Here is an 18,369-nt window from a genome sequence, read left to right as displayed (position 1 = left end):
TTTGAGATAAAATTTTAAAATGTTTATTTCATAAATTTCCTTTGTGTATGTGTATTTAAGGTTATTATCTGAAGGAGACACATTAGCAGTAGACTGAGGTATGTGACATATACAGATATTTTATTACATAATATGTGGAATACAGCATATTAGTTTAGCATGCTAAATTAGAATTATATGCAGATTATGGGCAAAAGTAGTGTTTTACATATTCTGAATAGTACCATTGTTATAAATACTCCAGTGAATTTAGAGTTTACTAAATGGGAATGTTTGTACACATGTAAATGTAGTTCACAATTACAAATTGTGGATAAACTACATTTGCGGATTAGTCCTTTGCTAGCAAATCTGGAGATGGCTGCATCTATTAACCATAAACCAAGAGTGTTTTTATTGTTACATTTATTGTTTATTTATTTATGTATTTATTTTTTGAGACGGAGTTTTGCTCTTGTTGCCCAGGCTGAAGTGCAATGACGCGATCTCGGCCCACTGCAACCCCCACCTCCTGGGTTCAAGTGATTCTCCTGCCTCAGCCCCGAGAGCAGCTGGGATTACAGGCACCCACCACCATTCCCGGCTAATTTTTTTGTATTTTTAGTAGAGATAGAGTTTCACCATGTTGACCAGGCTGGTCTCAAACTCCTGGCCTCAAGTGATCCACCTACCTTGGCCTCCCAAAGTGCTGGGATTACAAGCATGAGCCACCATGCCCAGCCTGTTACATTTATTTTTAATTACTAAGTTGGAGCTTCGAATTTCTAAAAGTAATAATTAAATGACTATAAATACTGTATCAGATCTGGTTAATTATTTGTTCAGTTATATGTATAGTGAGAATATGCTTGTTCCATTTTCACCTAGCTTAGGAAATTTAAGTAATATAAATTAAGGGACTGTAATTCCAGAAGTAGTAGAAATGCTGCAAACAAATATTGTAAGCAGACATTTTAGAAGGGGATTCCACTTTAAATTGGATTGATTGAGCCCGGGAGTTTGAGACCCGCCTGGGCAACGTGGTGAAATCCCATCTCCACAAAAAATACAAAAGATTAACCGGATGTGATGGTGCATGCCTGTGGTCCTAGCTACCTGGGAGGCTGAGGTGAGAGGATCACTTGGGCCCAGGAGGTCAAGCTGCAGTAAACTGTGACTCCAGCCTGGGTGACAGAGGGAAACTTTGTCTCCAAAAAAAAAAAAAAGTCGTAGCAGAGTACTTTGATTGTAGAAGTAATCTCTGACCTGAGAGGTTCTGTAGTGATTATTTTTGCTGCCCTTTTTCTAGGCTACTCTTAAAATGGGGCAGTGAATTTTATACATCAGAACTAAATATGTTCTAAAGCATCTTGCTATAATGCTTCAGCACTGTGAAAAAATACTGGTATTTCTAAAAAAATTTAGAGTTACAAATACAGCAACTGAAAAAAATCTTCAAAAACATTTTCTGTTTCCACTAATAACATTAGTTTGAGATGTTTAGAAAGCATAAAGGATTAAACATGATTTTGTTTTAGTTGTGATTTTGAGAATGAGGGCTTTGTGTTTTTCACTGAGGGATTTGGGTGCATTTGAAAAGATGTTAATGTTATTCTCATAACAACGACTTTTGGGTAATGTAAATAATTAAGATAACAAATTGTTACGTTTAGTTTAAACTCATGATACTTAATTAAGCACTGTTTACTCATTGTCATTAACAATTCCAACCTTAAATTAAAAATGCTTACCTTAATTAAAGCTGTGTTCAGACAACTTCCTATGGTTATCCCTGCGTTGTATTTCTTGTGGTTCTTGAAGGAGGATTACAATAAAGAAACCCTCCTTTTGTACTTTTTGATTTCAACCCTCACCCTGCAGCAAGTTTATTCAGATCATTATGTTGATTTGAATTGCTGAATTTTATTGTAATACCAAAGCAGAGTGGTTTGGTAGGTCCTTTGGTGCATAATGAGTCCAGGAACTTTAGGTGATGAGTAAAGGATTTTAATTACTTTTTTAATAAGGATGGCATAATGATTATGTATACTTATTGTGCATCATACACATTGTTCAAATTAAAAATGATCAGTTCAGGAAGTAGACTTTGCTCAGCAGTCGCCTTATTTGTTTGGAAAACATTTATGGAACACATAGGCTCAAGAATGGATTAATTAGGTCCTCTTCAAAGAAATGGATAATTCCAAGTTGAAAGCAGAAAGTGTGGAGGATGAACTTGGAGTCCCCTTGTCATGCTAGAGTGTAAAGAGGCTGTGAAAGATTAGGACTCTGGAGCCAACTCAAAGAGGCTCTCAGTTGCCCAAGGATGGGACAGTTTGATCATCAGTAAGAATAACAACTGTAGTGCACTGAAATCCTTAAATGCATGAGTTTGTAATGAGGGCCAAAAAAATAAAAACAACTGTTGACTTTTGGAGGATGCTAGGAAACTGATGCATTCTTTTAAGATCAGGAAAATAAAGGGAAATAATAAAACATTTATTGCGCATTTCCTGTGAGAACTGTATCTCAAGGTAGCCAAATAGCTGATAAGAGTATCTTGTTCTAAGTATACTTTACTGCCACTAATAGATGAAGAAGGGATGATGTAATTAGTACAGCATGTATTCTGTCCCAGCTAATATATTAAGAAGAGGTGATAGAATTAGTATATCATAACTTTACAGCTCCTAATGAGTTAATGAATCTAGAGTCTAGACATGATTATCAGAGGTTACTAATGTCTCAGTAAGAAAGACAGGCAGGCATAGTATATGTTGTGGTGGGAATATTTATTACCACCTATTAATAGTCTTGCCAAAATAATAACCCTTTAGCTATAACCACGATTTTATAGACAGTACAGGGAACAAAGGAAGATAGGGACGTAGTCAGCAAAATTATGATTGTGGAAATCTGTAAAAAAAATGAAATGGTTTCTTAAAAATTATAAATTGTAAGAAAAGGAAAAAGAAGAGATACCTATAGATTACAAGAGATTTAAGAGATTAAAATACATATTAGCCAATTGCAGTGATGGACTTTATTTAGATCCTGGTTAACTACTTGTAAAAAGTAAAAGTATATTAAACAATTGAGGAAATGTAATCATCACATGGATACTTGATGATATCGAATTATTTAAAACATTTAAATGTGACAGTGGTAGTAATGTGGCTGTGTTTATAAAAAGTCTTTATCCTTCTTTATTTTTTGGAGATGGAGTCTCACTCTGTTGCCCCAACTGGAGTGCAGTGGCGTGATCTCTGCTCACAGCAAGCTCCGCCTCCCGGGTTCAAGTGATTCTCCTGACTCAGCCTTCTGAGTAGTTGGGATTACAGCTGCCCGCCACCACACCTGGCTATTTTTGTATTTTTGGTAGAGACGGGGTTTTGCCGTGTTGGCCAGGCTCTGGTCTTGAACTCATGACCTCAGGTGATCCACCTGCCTTGGCCTCCCAAAGTGATGGGATTACAGGCATGAGCCACCTTGCCTGGCTGAGTCTTTATCTTTCAAAGAAATACTTTGGAGTCTGGGATTTGCTTCAAAATAATCTTTGGGTGGGTGGGGATCGTATGTTGGGGGTATAGTTGCAATAGGATTGGTCTTGAGTTAGTAACTGCGTTTGGGACTAGGTACAGTGGCTCATACTTGTAATCCCAACACTTTGGGAGGCTGAGGTGGGCAGATCACTTGAGGTTAGGAGTTCGAGACCAGCCTAGCCAACATGGTAAAACCCTGTCTCTACTAAAAATACAAAAATTAGCTGGGCATGGTCGCTTGTAGTCCCAGCTACTTGGGAGGCTAAGGCAGGAGAATTGCTTGAACCTGGGAAGCGGAGGCTGCAGTGAGCTGAGATCATGCCATTGGACTCCAACCTGGGCAACAGAGTGGGACTCCATCTCAAAAAAAAAAAAAAAAAAATTGCAGCTGGGTGGTTCATGATGTTTATTCACTTTTGTGATACTGTTGTATTTAGCGTATGTCCTAAAAATTTCTGTACCATAATTAGAAAGAGCTAGTCACAGCCTTCAAGAATTTTAAGAGCTAGATAGAAAAAATAAATGTATATGGCATGTTAAAAGTCATAATAGAAGTCAGTATAAATTGCTGTGGGAACACAGATGTGTAGAGTGAGCCCATAAAAAGGTTGGAAGGTAGAGTCTGAACTTGGGCCAGAAAGACAAGTTCAGTGGCTTTCCAGGCAAAAGAACAGCAAATGCAGTGGTATGGAGCTGTGAAATTATACAGCTCTCTGAGGGAGCATCAGATTTGGAAACTAATTCTGGTTTTATGGTAGAGGATGGCACAGATGAGGCATAGAAAAATCTTCAAATAAGAATTCTAGTGAAAATAGGGAGTAAGAGGGCCTGCAGCTTGGGGATTGTGGTAAAGGAAGGTTTTCATTCATTCTTTTTTTTTTTTTTTTGAGAATAAGTCTCCCTCTTGTCGCTGAGGCTGAAGTGCGGTGGCGCAGTCTCGGCCCACTACAACCTCTGCCTCTTGGGTTCAAGCGATTCTCCTGCCTCAGCCTCCGGAGTAGCTGGGATTATAGATGTCTGTCACCACGCCTGGCTAATTTTTGTGTTTTTAGTAGAAATGGCGTTTCACCATGTTGGCCAGGCTGGTCTCGAACTCCTGACCTCAAGCGATCCACCTGCCTCGGCCTCCCTAATAATTACAGGCGTGAGCCACTGCGCCTGGCCTCGTTCATTTTTTTTTTAACCTTGAATTAAAATGTTAAATTACTTGACAAGTTTAAATCACTGTTTAGAGAGAACTGACTAGTCATGAAAGTTTCATCTTCAGAAATTATCCCGTTAGTGAGTTTGTAAGTTCATCCTTCTGCTTCTCCCTTCCTCTCTAGAATTAAGTAATAGCCAGCAAAATTTTGATTTTATCAGCCCATCTAGATCCAAGAATAATAGATTTGAACGTTATAACTTATGTATTGTGTTTCATCGCTATCATATGGAAACTTTTACTGTCCTGTTACAGTTTTGCAAATGTTTGTCCTGCCACCTAAAGGATACAGCAAATTATTGAAATTTCCACCCATACACGCTTATTTTTGGAAAGGAAGTCAGATTGATTTCTGTGGGGAATTTGCCTAAAAATGGATGGTTGAAATGCGCTTCCTGAAATTATAAATGGAACAATAGGATATAATACTCTTTGCCTTATTTTCCTTAATCATAATACAATTAAAAGCTTTATATAGCTTTTATATAGTTAGAAAAGATAATGTCTCTTCTGGGCTTAAAAATATAGCCCCAAAACACAAGAATAAATTGGATTGTTTGTAGTCACAAAAACAGTTTTGTCTGTTGGCTTTGTTTTATTGTCAGAAATCCTAAATATTGTTGACATTGACATACTTTGAAATGATACAGTCTCCAAGGTGATATGCAGAAGATGAACTGATGTAGTTGAGTGACCAGAGGTTCTGGCAAAGGATCGATGAGTTGTATTTTTATACAGACGCTCTTTGACTTATTATAGGGTTATGTCTTGGTAAAGCCAGTGTAGTTGAAAATATTGTAAGTTGAAATGCATTTAAGACACCTAAACTACCTAACATCATAGCTTAACCTAACCTTCTTTAAACATGCTCAGAACACTTACGTTAGCCTCTAATTGGACAAAATCATCGAACGCAAAGCCTATTTTATAAGAAAGTATTGACTATCTCATGAATTCAATGCCGAATACTCTATTGAAAGTGAAAACACAGAATAGTTGTACGGGTACTCAAAGTATGTACAGTTTCTGCTGAATGCATGTAGCTTTTGTACTGTTGTAAAGTCAAAAAATCCTAAGTCTAACCATTGTAAGTTGGGGGCTCTCTGTAATTGAATGGGACCTAGCCAGGTACCCTTGAGAGAGCGCAGGTGAATGTCTCAACCAGTTAGGATAAATGACTGTCCCACAAAAGTTATACATGTTCATTGTAGAAACCAAATATAGGCTGGGCGTGGTCGCCCATGACTGTAATCCCAGCACTTTGGGAGGTGGGCGGATCACTTGAGATCAGGAGTTTGAAACCAGCCTGGGCAACATGGTGAAACCCTATCTCCACTAAAAATACAAAAATTAGCGGAGCATGGTGGCGCGTGCCTGTAATCCCACCTACCTGGGAGGCTGAGGCAGGAGAATTGCTTGAACCTGGGAGGCAGAGGTTGCAATGAGCTGAGATCGAGCCATTGCACTCTGCATTCCAGCCTGGGTGACAGAGTGAGACTCCATCCCACCCCCTCCCCGAAAAAAAAGAAAACCAAATATAGTTGATGATAAGAATAGAACAAATCACCCATAATGTCATTCACTGTGCCATAAACCACTGATGCTCTTTTTAAAAATTCTGTAGAGGCTCATGCCTGTAATCCTAGCACTTAACGAGGCCAAGGTGGGAGGATCACTTGAACCTGAGACCAGCCTGGGCAACATAGTAAGACCCTGTCTCTACCCCCTCCACCAAAAAAAAATATAGGCATAGTGATGCACACCTGCAGTCGCAGCTGCTTAGGAGGCTGAGGCAGGGGGATCACTTGAGCCTAGAAGGTTGAGGCTATGGTGAGGTGCAGTTGTGCCACTGTAGCACCTACCTACTCCAGCCTGGGTAACAGAGCTACACCCTCTCTCAAGATAAATAAATAGATAAATATACCATGCTCTCTCTCTGTTATTCACTCTGTGTTTATTTATCTTGATTCTATAGCAATAATGTATGTCTACTTTTTTTTTTTTTTTTTTCAGATGGGAGTCTCAGTCTGCCACCCAGGCTGGAGTGCAGTGCCACAATCATGGCTCCCTGTGGTCTTGACCTCCCTGGGCTCAGGTGATCCTCCCACCTCAGCCTCCTGGCTAGCTGGGACTATAAGCACATACTACCATGCCTGGCTAATTTTTGTATTTTTTGTAGACACAGATTTTGCCCTGTTCCCTGGGCTGGTCTTGAACTCCTGGGCTCAAGCAATCTGGCCACGTTGGTCTCCAAAGGGCTAAGATTACAGGTGTGAGCCATCATGCCCAGCTGATATATGTATAATTTTTTGATTTATATTTTATTCTAATAAACTTTGTACTTAAAAATTATAAGTAATTTGAAATTGTTTGAGCACATACAAATGTCCCAATTAGGAGTACTCAGTAAATGCTAGTGAGTTACTTAGAAAGAAACTGCTTATGAGAAATCCATGTGCCGATAGCCAAGATTTATTGAATGTGTATTTCCCGGGCATTGGTCCAAGTGGTAGTAACTTGGTCCTTACCGCAACCCTAAGAAGTAGGTACTATTGCCATCATTTCAGATGCAAGTTAAATAATTTACCTGCCCAAGACACTATAGCTAATAAGTGAAGAGTTAGGTAGCCTGGCTTTGGAACCCATGTCCTTACCATTGTGAACTGATGTTTCAAATTTAATGCTATGGGATTTACACCTTAAGCCATATATACAAAAATATTGGAGAAGGGGTGATTAGGGAGAAAGGAGGCATTTTATGGGAGATTCCAAAACCAATTTGTGTTCCCTCTAGAGATATGTGAAATTGTTGCATTCCTTATATCCTTCCAATAATAGATGCTGTTATTTAAAACATGTTTTTAAACCTGATAGAAAAAAATAGTTTGGCTTAATCCATGTTTTTGATTTCCAGGGAGTGTGAACATATTTCTGTGCTTATCGGCTGCGTTCATTTCTTGTTTTAGGAATTGTTTGTTCATTTTCTTTGACCATTTTTTTCTGCTGATGCCTTGTTCATGTTGAGCTGTAAGAGCTTTATACATCCTTATTTTTGCTACTTGGCCAGCCGTCGCTTTAGAGGAATGTCTGTCTCGCTTTAGCTGTGCTTCTGTCACCTTCCCTTATATTTCAAACAGTTTTTGTTTTATGTATTTAATTTTGTGATAATTGATACATTAAGGTTCTTGGCTATTTTATATTCATTGTAGAGTATAACTTGTAGTATAAAAGCTTCTAGTTCCATTATAACTTTTGTTTCAAATTCGACATTGTTAGATATTAATACTGTCACACTGCCCCTTCTGTCATTTTGCTTTGTATGCATGCATACTTACCCAGTATATTATACTATCATCCTTAGTTTTATTTGGAGGGGGGTGTGTGTGTGTGTGTGTGTGTGTGTGTGTGTGTGTGTGTGTATTTGTGTGCGTGTGTATCTGCAACTGTGTACACTTTTGAGGAGATGACATGTTTTTAATATTGACCATATTTATATATTGTCAAGGTTTTACATTACCTCTGTAGTAAGGTTTTCCCTTGCAGATGCACAAATCATTTTTTTAAAAAATCTCATTGATTCTTGGGTAATTTTCTTCTTACCAGATTGTGACATTTTCTCTTTATTAGAGAGAGACATATATACCATGCTTTCTAAACTTTTAAAAAAGTAAGAGTGTTTAACTTTTCTTCCAACATACTGTTATTTCATATGATTTTCTCATTAGCAGGGTGCCTACTTTGTGCAGATGTTGAGGTACTTTGAAAATGAGTCCCAGTGGGGAGGGCCTTATGGGTGTGGTTGTAGTAAAGCCATGATCTTTCCAGCCGTGTACAAGAATAGCCCACAAATACTTGCTGATTTACATGTGAGAGGTTTTTTGTTTTTTTTTTTTTTGTTTTGTTTTTTTTTGATGGCGTTTCCCTCTCCTTGCCCCAGGCTTGAATGCAATGGCACGATCTTGGCTCACCGCGACCTCTGCCTCCCGGGTTCAAGCGATTCTCCTGCCTCAGCCTCCCGAGTAGTTGGGATTACAGCATGCACCACCACACCCCGCTAATTTTGTATTTTTAGTAGAGAAGGGGTTTCTCCATGTTGGTCAGGCTGGTCTTGAACTCCTGACCTCAGGTGATCCGCCCACCTTGGCCTCCCAAAGTGTTGGAATTACAGGTGTGATTCACTGCGCCTGGCCACATGAGAGGTTTTTATTTTTTTATTTTTTTTTTTCAGCCCAGAGGTCTTTTATTTATTTTTTAACACCTATTATGCTATGAATTCATAGGGAATAGGTTCCAGCAGCTCAGGCTCCTTCCCATTGGTTCTCACAAAGTGTACTTCTCTGGGTGGAGCAGGCTGGCGCTTCAGTTGAACCCAGGTACCTTTCTCTTTGGCTTCTTTCTTTTTCTGATCATTTTCCTTCACGCGTTTCAGGAAGCTGTCTCAGCTCTTAGAGTGCTTAATGTGCTCAATACGCACATTAATTCTCTTGGCAAGAATCTTGCCCTTAACTTGTTTGTTTACAACAATACCAACAGCATGCTGGTAACGTTGTAGACTCTCCCAGTTTTGCCATGGTAACACTTGTGGGGCATTCCTTTTTGAACAGTACCCATTCCCTTGATGTCTATGATATCACCTTTCTTATAGATTTGCATATATGTGGCCAAAGGAACAACTCCATGTTTTCTTAAAGGCCTAGAGAACATATATCGGGTGCCTCTCCTCTTTCCCTTTGTGTTCGTCATTTTGGCGAATTACTGGAAGATGGCAGTTCCGGCTGAAAAGTTTTTAAATGATAAATCCTTTTTAAATGATTCATCTCTTTTTTGTGACTTTTTTTTTTAATTAACATTTTATATTTTAAAAAAGCACTTTATGAAATATAAATAGTATTCATGGCCATGTATAAGTAGGTAAATGAGGAAAATGAAGTGTTTCTCAGTCTTAGAAAAGGCAAATTGTGGGCCAGAGAACGTCCATTCGTAGCTCTTGAAACCATACCTGGAGCAGCATGAAGGTGCAGGGTAGCACATTGATGCTACAGGGTCAGACTCTGCAGCCTGCACATCTTGGGTGTGAGCCTTGCCACTCCTGGTAACCAGCTTTGTGACCTTAGGCAAGTTAATTAAATGTTTGTTTCTTCATTTGGAAAACAGGATTAATCACTATACTCATTTCATAGAGTAGTTGTGAGCATTAAATGATACAAGGCATATTCAGGGCTTGCGTATTAATACAGTGCTTCTTATATAGGTAACTCAGTACATGTTTATATTGCTAACTGAAAAATCTCACCAGAGGTCATGCCATTGTTGTCCTTTATAACCAGATTGACACAGCAATCTTCCTAATCTTTTCCTTTCCAATTAATATAAACTCTCATAGGCTTTTATATAGCCTAAATCATCAAAAGTCCATCTGTTTTAGCCCTTTTCTTGAGTGAGATAAGTGGTATCTCTATAATTTTTCAATTATGAAAAAATTTATTGAGCACCTGAGCTAAGCGCTGCGGGGTAAGAAGATGAGGAAGTTAAGAAGAGGCTCATAGTTTTGTGGGGGAGCTCTATCAGCAGACAATAGAAGATAATAAGTGTTGTGATAGAGAAGTGTACAAAGTACTGATCTAGTCTGGGCAGAAGAGTGGGGAGCCATTGAGGGTTTTTTGGTAGAATAAGCTGCTGCTGCTGGTGTCTTTTAAAAATTGAGATGAGATTGACAAAACATAAAATCACTCGTATTAAAGTGAACGATTCAGTGGCATTTAATACATTCACAATGTTGTATAACCACCATCTCTACATACTTCCAGAACATTTTCATCACTCCAGAAGAAAATTCTGTACCCATTAAGCAACTGCTTTCCACCTACTCTTCTCTAGCTCCTGGCAGACACTAATCTGCAGGGTGACCTTTTTTTTTTTTTTTTGAGACAGAGTCTTGCCCTGTCACTCAGACTAGAGTGCAGTGGCACAGCCTTGGCTCACTGCAGCAAGTGAGTAGCTGGGACTGCAGGCATGCGCCACCATGGCTGACTAATTTTGTTTATTTTTTTGTAGAGACAAGGGTCTCACTGTGTTCCCCAGGCTTGAGGGCTCAAGCGATCCTCCCACCTCAGCCTCTTGAAGTGTTAGGATTATAGGAGTGAGCCACCGCACCTGGCCAGGGTGAGCTTCTTGAGATTTGAAAGAAGTGGGTAGGAGTGATCTAGGAAAGGTTAAAATTTCTTTCAGAGGGAACAACAAGAGCAAAGGCATAGAGAAGAGGAAATATCACAGAGCTGGGTGAGGGGGAAATTGGATACTAGAAAAATAGCAAGGGAGGATCCTAGAACAATAGCAAGGAGATTGGGTGGGAAATAGGAAGTAGAGGAGATTTGGGGGTAGATCTTGGAATGGCTTTAAAAATGGCCATTTTCAAGAGTTGTTGGAACTTTTTCCTGTGGTTCCAGAAGTGGGAAATTCCAAAATCAAACGTGTTTTTGATGGATTACTGTGGTAGCTCTGTTCAGGATGGATTTGAGTGGGGTCTAGCCTGGAGACAGGTGCATCAGTTATGAAGTTGCTGAAATAGTATAGGCAAGAATTAGTGAGGGCCTGCATCATTACAATGCTGGAAGGGATGGAGAGGAGGGCCCAAGTTGGAGAAACGTAGGCCACCTGAAACCCTGAAGAAGTTGTGACTTACCAAAGTGACACAGTCAACAGACACGTGGTCAGAAACCCTGCCTGCTAGCCCTTTGTGATTTCCAAGTGTCCTGGGTTTGATGCACTGTGCAGTCCCTGATTGAATGGTAATTATGCTGTAAGAGGGAGAGAGAGAGCACTGTCTACATCTTCCTGTATGTTAGCAATTTAGTGGGTTTTTTTCTGAAGTGCACATATTTATATTCAGTTCAGGTGAATAGCTCAATGTTCTGATGATGTTTGAAAAATAACCTTGAAAGTTTAACTTACTGTGCTAATAATCTTTATAAGCACAGTTTTTTAGCAGATAGCTAATTTGTTTTCTCCAACTTTTTGTTATGAAAAAATTGAACCATACATAACATTTGAAAGAATAGCACAGTGAACTAGGATCCACCTGCACTCTACTTAGATCCGAAAGTTAACAATTTGGTGCATTCTCTCTATCTATATATGTATAGTAAAAGCATAATAAATGCACACTCATATCTTTCACTGAACCATTTGGAAGTAAGTTGTAGAATGACATTTTACCATTAAATACTATAGCAGGTATCTACAATATAACAGGGATATTTGAAACTAACTTTTAAAGGTGAGGAAACTTAAGGGTAATATGACTTGTGAAGATGAAGCAGAGCTGGAAGAAATAAATGTTTTTTTTTTTTTTTTTTTTACAAACTTCATTAATATTAATGTATTATCTTGATTTTTCTGTCACATCGATGAAATACTGGTGCTATTAATAATTGGAATATTCTTTTAAATATCTCACTTATAAACACTTAAATATCAGTACATTTATTTAGAAAGGAAATTGTATGCAGGACAGTGTATGAAATGGTAACCTAGTGTTCCTCTGAGCTACAGAGAGTATTTGTATGATGAGTATCTCTAGGGAATGAACAGGGAAAGGGAAGGGTAGTGGCAGGTGGGAAGAGAATGTTGTTGTCCAGGCATGTGACTGCAGGCTGTATGCAAGGACCTGCACTCTATTTGTCCTGTCATTAGGGTGAGCCAAGGACCGGAGCTTTGGAGCCGGCTTCTGTTGGGCTTTTATTCCTTTTTAATTTCTAACTTCATGCCCCAGGCTTCACTGCTGCATCTGTCCCTGCTGCAGACTGATGCAGAACGATCTGGAACCGTAGGAGGAACTGCCAGAAGACTGTGTCACCCACGTTTGTCCTTGTGCCAGGAGGAGGGTTACGTGCATAGTGGTGTATAGACTACACTTAGAGAGATGCTCAATTTCTGGATTCTGCTGCTAAGTAAATACTTTCGTGTTTGTGGGTTGAATTTTTTTGACTTTTCTTTACAGCTAAGAATTGAAATTTGGTGAAGTTCTTAATTAAATAGTAAACCATTTAAATTGCCTGCATTTTCTTCTGTCACTCTTGAGGACCATTATCCAGCCGCCTTGCCCACTGCCCCACCTTGGGTCCAGTGTCAGCCTAGCTTGGTGTAGGTGTATACATACGGTAGTATGCCAGGCACTAGGTTGCATAAAAAATGTAAACAAAAAATTTGGCATATATTCGTGAATATTTGAGAATTTATATGAATTAGAGAATTCATTTTCTCTAAACTGAATCACCTAGACTTGTATTTAAGAATATATTATTTCATTCAGATTTTTAAGATAAAATTAGTGTTTCTCTGGGACATAAATTATTCTATTTTATTTTTTTCTGTATAAATAAAAAGAAATTTGATGCAATTTAAAAAATGTCTTCTTTGATTTTAGTGTCAATACTATTTAAGTAGAGATATTCAATGGACAGAAAGATCAAGGATGAGAGGATGTCAGAAAATTTTGGTTTAAGTCCAGGCACTGCTACTGAAAAACTCTGGTCAAAGAACTTTATCTCAGTAAGTTTCCATTATTTCTCTTGTAAGATGGGGCTAATACCACTTGCTTTTCTACCCTACCAGAGATTTTAGTGAAATATTTCGAAAGCTTTAGAACAGTATAAATGGAAATGTACCCCATCTTGAGAAAAAGTAGCCAGGTGTAGTCGTGCACACTTATAGTCCCCGCTACTTGGGAGGCTGAGGCAGGAGGATCCCTTGAGTTTAGGAGGTTGAGGCTGAAGCGAACCATGGTCATGACAATGTACTCCAGCCTGGGCAATAGAGCAAGACCTTGTCTCCCGAAAATAACCCCTAAAAGGGAGACTGAGGCAGGGGAATTGCTTGAACCCGGGAGGCAGAGGTTGTAGTGAGCTGAGATCACACCACTGCACTCCAGCCTGGCAACAGAGCAAGACTCAGTCTCAAATAAATAAATAAATAAATAAATAAATAAATAAAACAAAAAACAAACCCCCCCCCCCAAAACAAACACCATTCGTTTTTGCACAAAGTAGTTTTGAGTTAAATACCTGAATACAGCAGAAGTGAGATGGAACAGTGTTTGTAAAGGTGACAAAATACATTTTTAAAAACATTATACTTTAAGTTCTGGGATACATGTGCAGAACGTGCAGGTTTGTTACGTAGGTATACATGTGCTATGGTAGTTTGCCGCACACATCAACCCATCATCTACATTAAGTGTTTCTCCTAATGCTATCCCCTTGCCCCCCACCCCCTGATAGGCCCCAGTGTGTGATGTTCCCCTCCCTGTACCCATATGTTCTTATTGTTCAACTCCTACTTATGAGTGAGAACATGGGAGTTTGGTTTTCTGTTCTTGTGTTAATTTGCTGAGATTGATGGTTTCTAGCTTCATCCATGTCCCTGTGAAGGACATGAACTCATTCTTTTTTATGGCTGCATGGTATCCCATGGTGAATATGTGCCACATTTTCTTTATCCAGCCTAAAATTGACGGGCATTTGTGTTGGTTCCAAGTCTTTGCTATTGTGAACAGTGCTGCAGTAAACATATGTGTGCATGTGTCTTTATAGTAGAATGATTTATAATCCTTTGGGTATATACCCAGTAATGGGATTGCTGGGTCAAATGGTGTTTGTAGTTCTAGATCCTTGAGGAATCCCCACACTGTCTTCCACAATGGTTGAACTAATTTACACTCCCACCAACAGTGTAAAAGCATTCCTATTTCTCCACATCCTCTCCAGCATCTCTTTCCTGACTTTTTAATGATTGCCATTCTAACTGGCATGAGATGGTATCTCATTGTGGTTTTGATATGCATTTCTCTAATGACCAGTGATGATGAGCTTTTTTTTCATGTTTGTTGGCTGCATAAATGTCATCTTTTGAGAAGTGTCTATTCATATCCTTCGCCCACTTTTTGATAGGTTTGTTTGTTTTTTTCTTATAAATTTGTTTAAGTTCTTTGTAGATTCTGGATATTAGCCCTTAGCCCTTTGTCAGATGGATAGATTGCAAAAATTTTCTCCCATTCTGTAGGTTGCCTGTTCACTCTGATGATAGTTTCTTTTGCCATATAGAAGCTCTTTAGTTTAATTAGATCCCATTTGTCAAGTTTGGCTTTTGTTGCCATTGCTTTTGGTGTTTTAGTCATGAAGTCTTTGCCCATGCTTATGTCTTGAATGGTATTGCCTAGATTCTCTTGTAGGGTTTTTATGGCTTTAGGTCTTACATTTAAATCTTTTATCCATCTTGATTTAATTTTTGTATAAGGTATAATACAAAATTATATTTTGGGGTCCAGTTTCAGTTTTCTGCATATGGTTAGCCATTTTTCCTAACACCATTTATTAAATAGGGAATACTTTCCCCATCACCTGTTTTTGTCAGGTTTGTCGAAGATCAGATGGTTGTAGATGTGTGGTGTTATTTCTTAGGCCTCTGTTCTGTTCCATTGGTCTATGTATCTGTTTTGGTACGAGTACCGTGCTGTTTTGGTTACTGTAGGTTGAAGTCAGGTAGCATGATGCCTCCAGCTTTGTTCTTTTTGCTTAGGATTCTCTTGGGAATACAGGCTCTTTTTTGGTTCCATATGAAATTTAAAGTAGTTTTTTCTAATTCTATGAAGAAAGTCAATGGTAGCTTGATGGGACTAGCATTGAATCTATAAATTACTTTGGACAGTATGGCCATTTTCACAATATTGATTCTTCCTATCCACGAGCATGGAATGTTTTTCCATTTGTTTGTGTCCTCTCTCTCTCTCTTTTTTTTTCTTTTTTCTTTTTTGAGACAGAGTCTTGCTGCCCAGGCTGGAGTGCAGTGGCACGATCTCGGCTCATTGCAGGCTCCGCCTCCCAGGTTCATGCCACTCTCCTGTAGCTGGGACTACAGGCGCCTGCCACCACAACTGGCTAATTTTTTGTATTTTTTTTTTTAGTAGAGAAGGGGTTTCACTGTGTTAGCCAGGATGGTCTTGATCTCCTGACCTCATGATCCGCCTGCCTCGGCGTCCCAAAGTGCTGGGATTACAGGTGTGAGCCACTGCGCCTGGCTTGTTTCTGTCCTCTCTTATTTCCTTCAGCAGTGGTTTGTAGTTCTCCTTGAAGAGGTCCTTCACATCTCTTGTAAGTTGTATTCCTAGGTCAAAATACATGTTTTTTCCCCAGTAAATTTTTATTATAGAGTAGAGCAATGAATGAGAACCCCAGACTGAGTGTTTTGTAAGCTATGGAAAACATTACACTTGTGTATTTGATGAGGAGTTGGAGCTATGGTTAGTATTCTCTGTATGACTGTTATGAAGTTCTCATTCCATGGTATCACTCATAGCTATCAAAGTGTTCTTTCTGCTTGTTAATACCAGTAGTGAGAATCCTGACTAATTTTGCTGAGAACAAGTCTTGGGAATTCTGTTGAGGACATTGTATCTACTTGTATATTTGCCATTATATAAGTTGTAATTACTTTGAAACTAAAAATTTCAGCAAAATTCAATCTAATATTTGTTAAGACTGTTTTTTGGGCCGGGCGCGGTGGCTCACGCCTGTAATCCCAGCACTTTGGGAGGCCGAGGTGGGCGGATCACGAGGTCAGGAGATCGAGACCATCCTGGCTAACACGGTGAAACCCCGCCTCTACTAAAAATACAAAAAATTAGCCGGGCGTGGTGGTGCGCGGCCTGTAGTCCCAGCTACTCGGAGGCTGAGGCAGGAGAATGACGTGAACCCGGGAGGCGGAGCTTGCAGTGAGCCGAGATCGCGCCACTGCACTCCAGCCTGGGTGACAAAGCGAGACTCCGTCTCAAAAAAAAAAAAGACTGTTTTTTGGTCTTAACACTGCCTGCCCCCATTTTCTTCTGTCACCCCTGAGGACCATTATCCAGCCCCCTTGCAGACTGTCTTACCTTTGATCCAATGTCAGCCTTGCTTGATATAGGTAGCTTTTATTCTATTAATAGCTGAATTCAGAAATAGTTCACTTCTCTGGCTAGGGAGGTGAAGTTTCTGAAGGCTAACAAATTTATAGTCTATTATCTTACACCTTTACTCAACAGATATTTATGTGTCATCAGGTATATGTGAGGTACTTTTTTCTCTCCCTCCTTCCTTCTGTTAGATTTGTGTCGTAGGGATGGGGACTGTCTTATACCAAAGGCAGTCAGCTGAATCCCTGTATGTTAAGAGACCCAACAGCCTAAGGTTTGTATCCTTAGTCCTAGTTTTTCTTAATGAACCTTGGGTGGAATAGTCTGTTTATGACCTAATTTTTCATTTCTCCTGTTTACCTTTTCTAATCTTTTTACTTAGAATGAAACTGGAGTTTTGTAGTGTGGAAATTGCCACTGGTTCAGAGTCTTTTGCGTTTGGCTTTCCCAGGCGTTACGATTTGGCACTAACTTTTATTTTCACTTTCATACTGTATTCTTCCCTAGATGTTCAGCCTCTTATTGGGACTAGAAATTGGCCCCCCTCAAAATGACAATTTCGTTAAAACATATCCTTTTTATTTTAAACTAGGAAAGGAAAATCTTCAACACCCTTTTTGATTTAACTAACTTTGAAATTTGCATACTTGTATTTCCTTTCCAATTAGGAAAATAGCTTTGCATGTTAGATTTTTAGAATTTTGGGACTGGAAGGGACCTTAAAGTTTTCTAGTCCGGTGGCTAGATGTCCTTTAAGCTTTTTGACTACAACGCGCAGTGAAAAATACACATCCAGAGATGTGGTAAGCAAAATTTTAAAAATGGCCTTAATTTCCCACCTGAATCCCCAGGACTTTAAATATGATAAGGAAATGTGCCCATGATTATGTTATGTTACATGGCAGATGACATCTTGCAGATGTAATTAAGTTACTAATCACTTGACTTTAGTTAAAAAGGAGACCTAGGTGTGCCTATTCTAATTACATGAGCCCTTTTAAAAACAAAGTTTTCTCTGGCTCAAAGCAGAACTGTAGGTCACAGCAATTTGAAAGATGGGAAGGACTTTTCCTGTTGCTGGCTTGAAGATGGACAGGGCCATGTGAGAAGAAATGTGAGCGGTCTAGAGCTAAGAGAGGCTTGTGGCTAACAACCCATCAGAAACTGGGACCTTAGTCCTATGGCTTCAGGGAACTGAATTCTGCCAACAACCAAAGGAGCCTGGAAGCAGAGTCTTTTTCCAGACAAGAGCCCAGCCTGGCTGGCACGTTCATTTTGGCCTTGAGAGATCAGACCCCAAGCAGAGAACCTAGTCAACTCCACCTGAACTTCTGACCTACAGAACTGTAAAATTTTAAATAAATGTTGTTTTTAAGCCTCTAAGTTGGCAGTGGTTTGTTATATGGCAATAGAAAATTGATATGCAAGGCATTTGGCAACCATGTGAATACTATGGAAGAAATGGAAATCTCATGAGTGAAAAAAACAAAATAAAAATTATAGGTACAACCTGATAATAGTCATATGAAACATTCACATGGGAAAAGACCGGCAGGGGATATACAAAGATCATAGTTATGGAGGTATGGTAGAATTATGAAATGTTTTTTATTTTTCATTTTTTGGTTATGATATTCCTTTTTATAATTAAAATATATTAATGCAACTTATAATAAACATTTATATAAAACGAAGAACTT

The 18,369-nt window shown here is 39.1% G+C and overlaps 1 protein-coding gene and 1 pseudogene across 4 annotated transcripts in view; one reads left to right on the top strand and one right to left on the bottom strand.

Annotated features, from left to right (window-relative positions):
* UACA (uveal autoantigen with coiled-coil domains and ankyrin repeats) overlaps positions 1-18,369 on the top strand; it is a 100,606-nt gene that overhangs the window by 3,424 nt on the left and 78,813 nt on the right. The window lies entirely within an intron of this gene.
* Positions 8,961-9,471, bottom strand: LOC107130245 (large ribosomal subunit protein eL21-like; annotated as a pseudogene).

The sequence above is a fragment of the Macaca fascicularis genome, chromosome 7 (genome assembly GCF_037993035.2).
Source record: "Macaca fascicularis isolate 582-1 chromosome 7, T2T-MFA8v1.1".
NCBI classification, from domain to species: domain Eukaryota; kingdom Metazoa; phylum Chordata; class Mammalia; order Primates; family Cercopithecidae; genus Macaca; species Macaca fascicularis.
The sequence above is the reverse complement of the archived record's forward strand: the minus strand, read 5'-3'. Positions and strand labels throughout refer to the sequence as shown.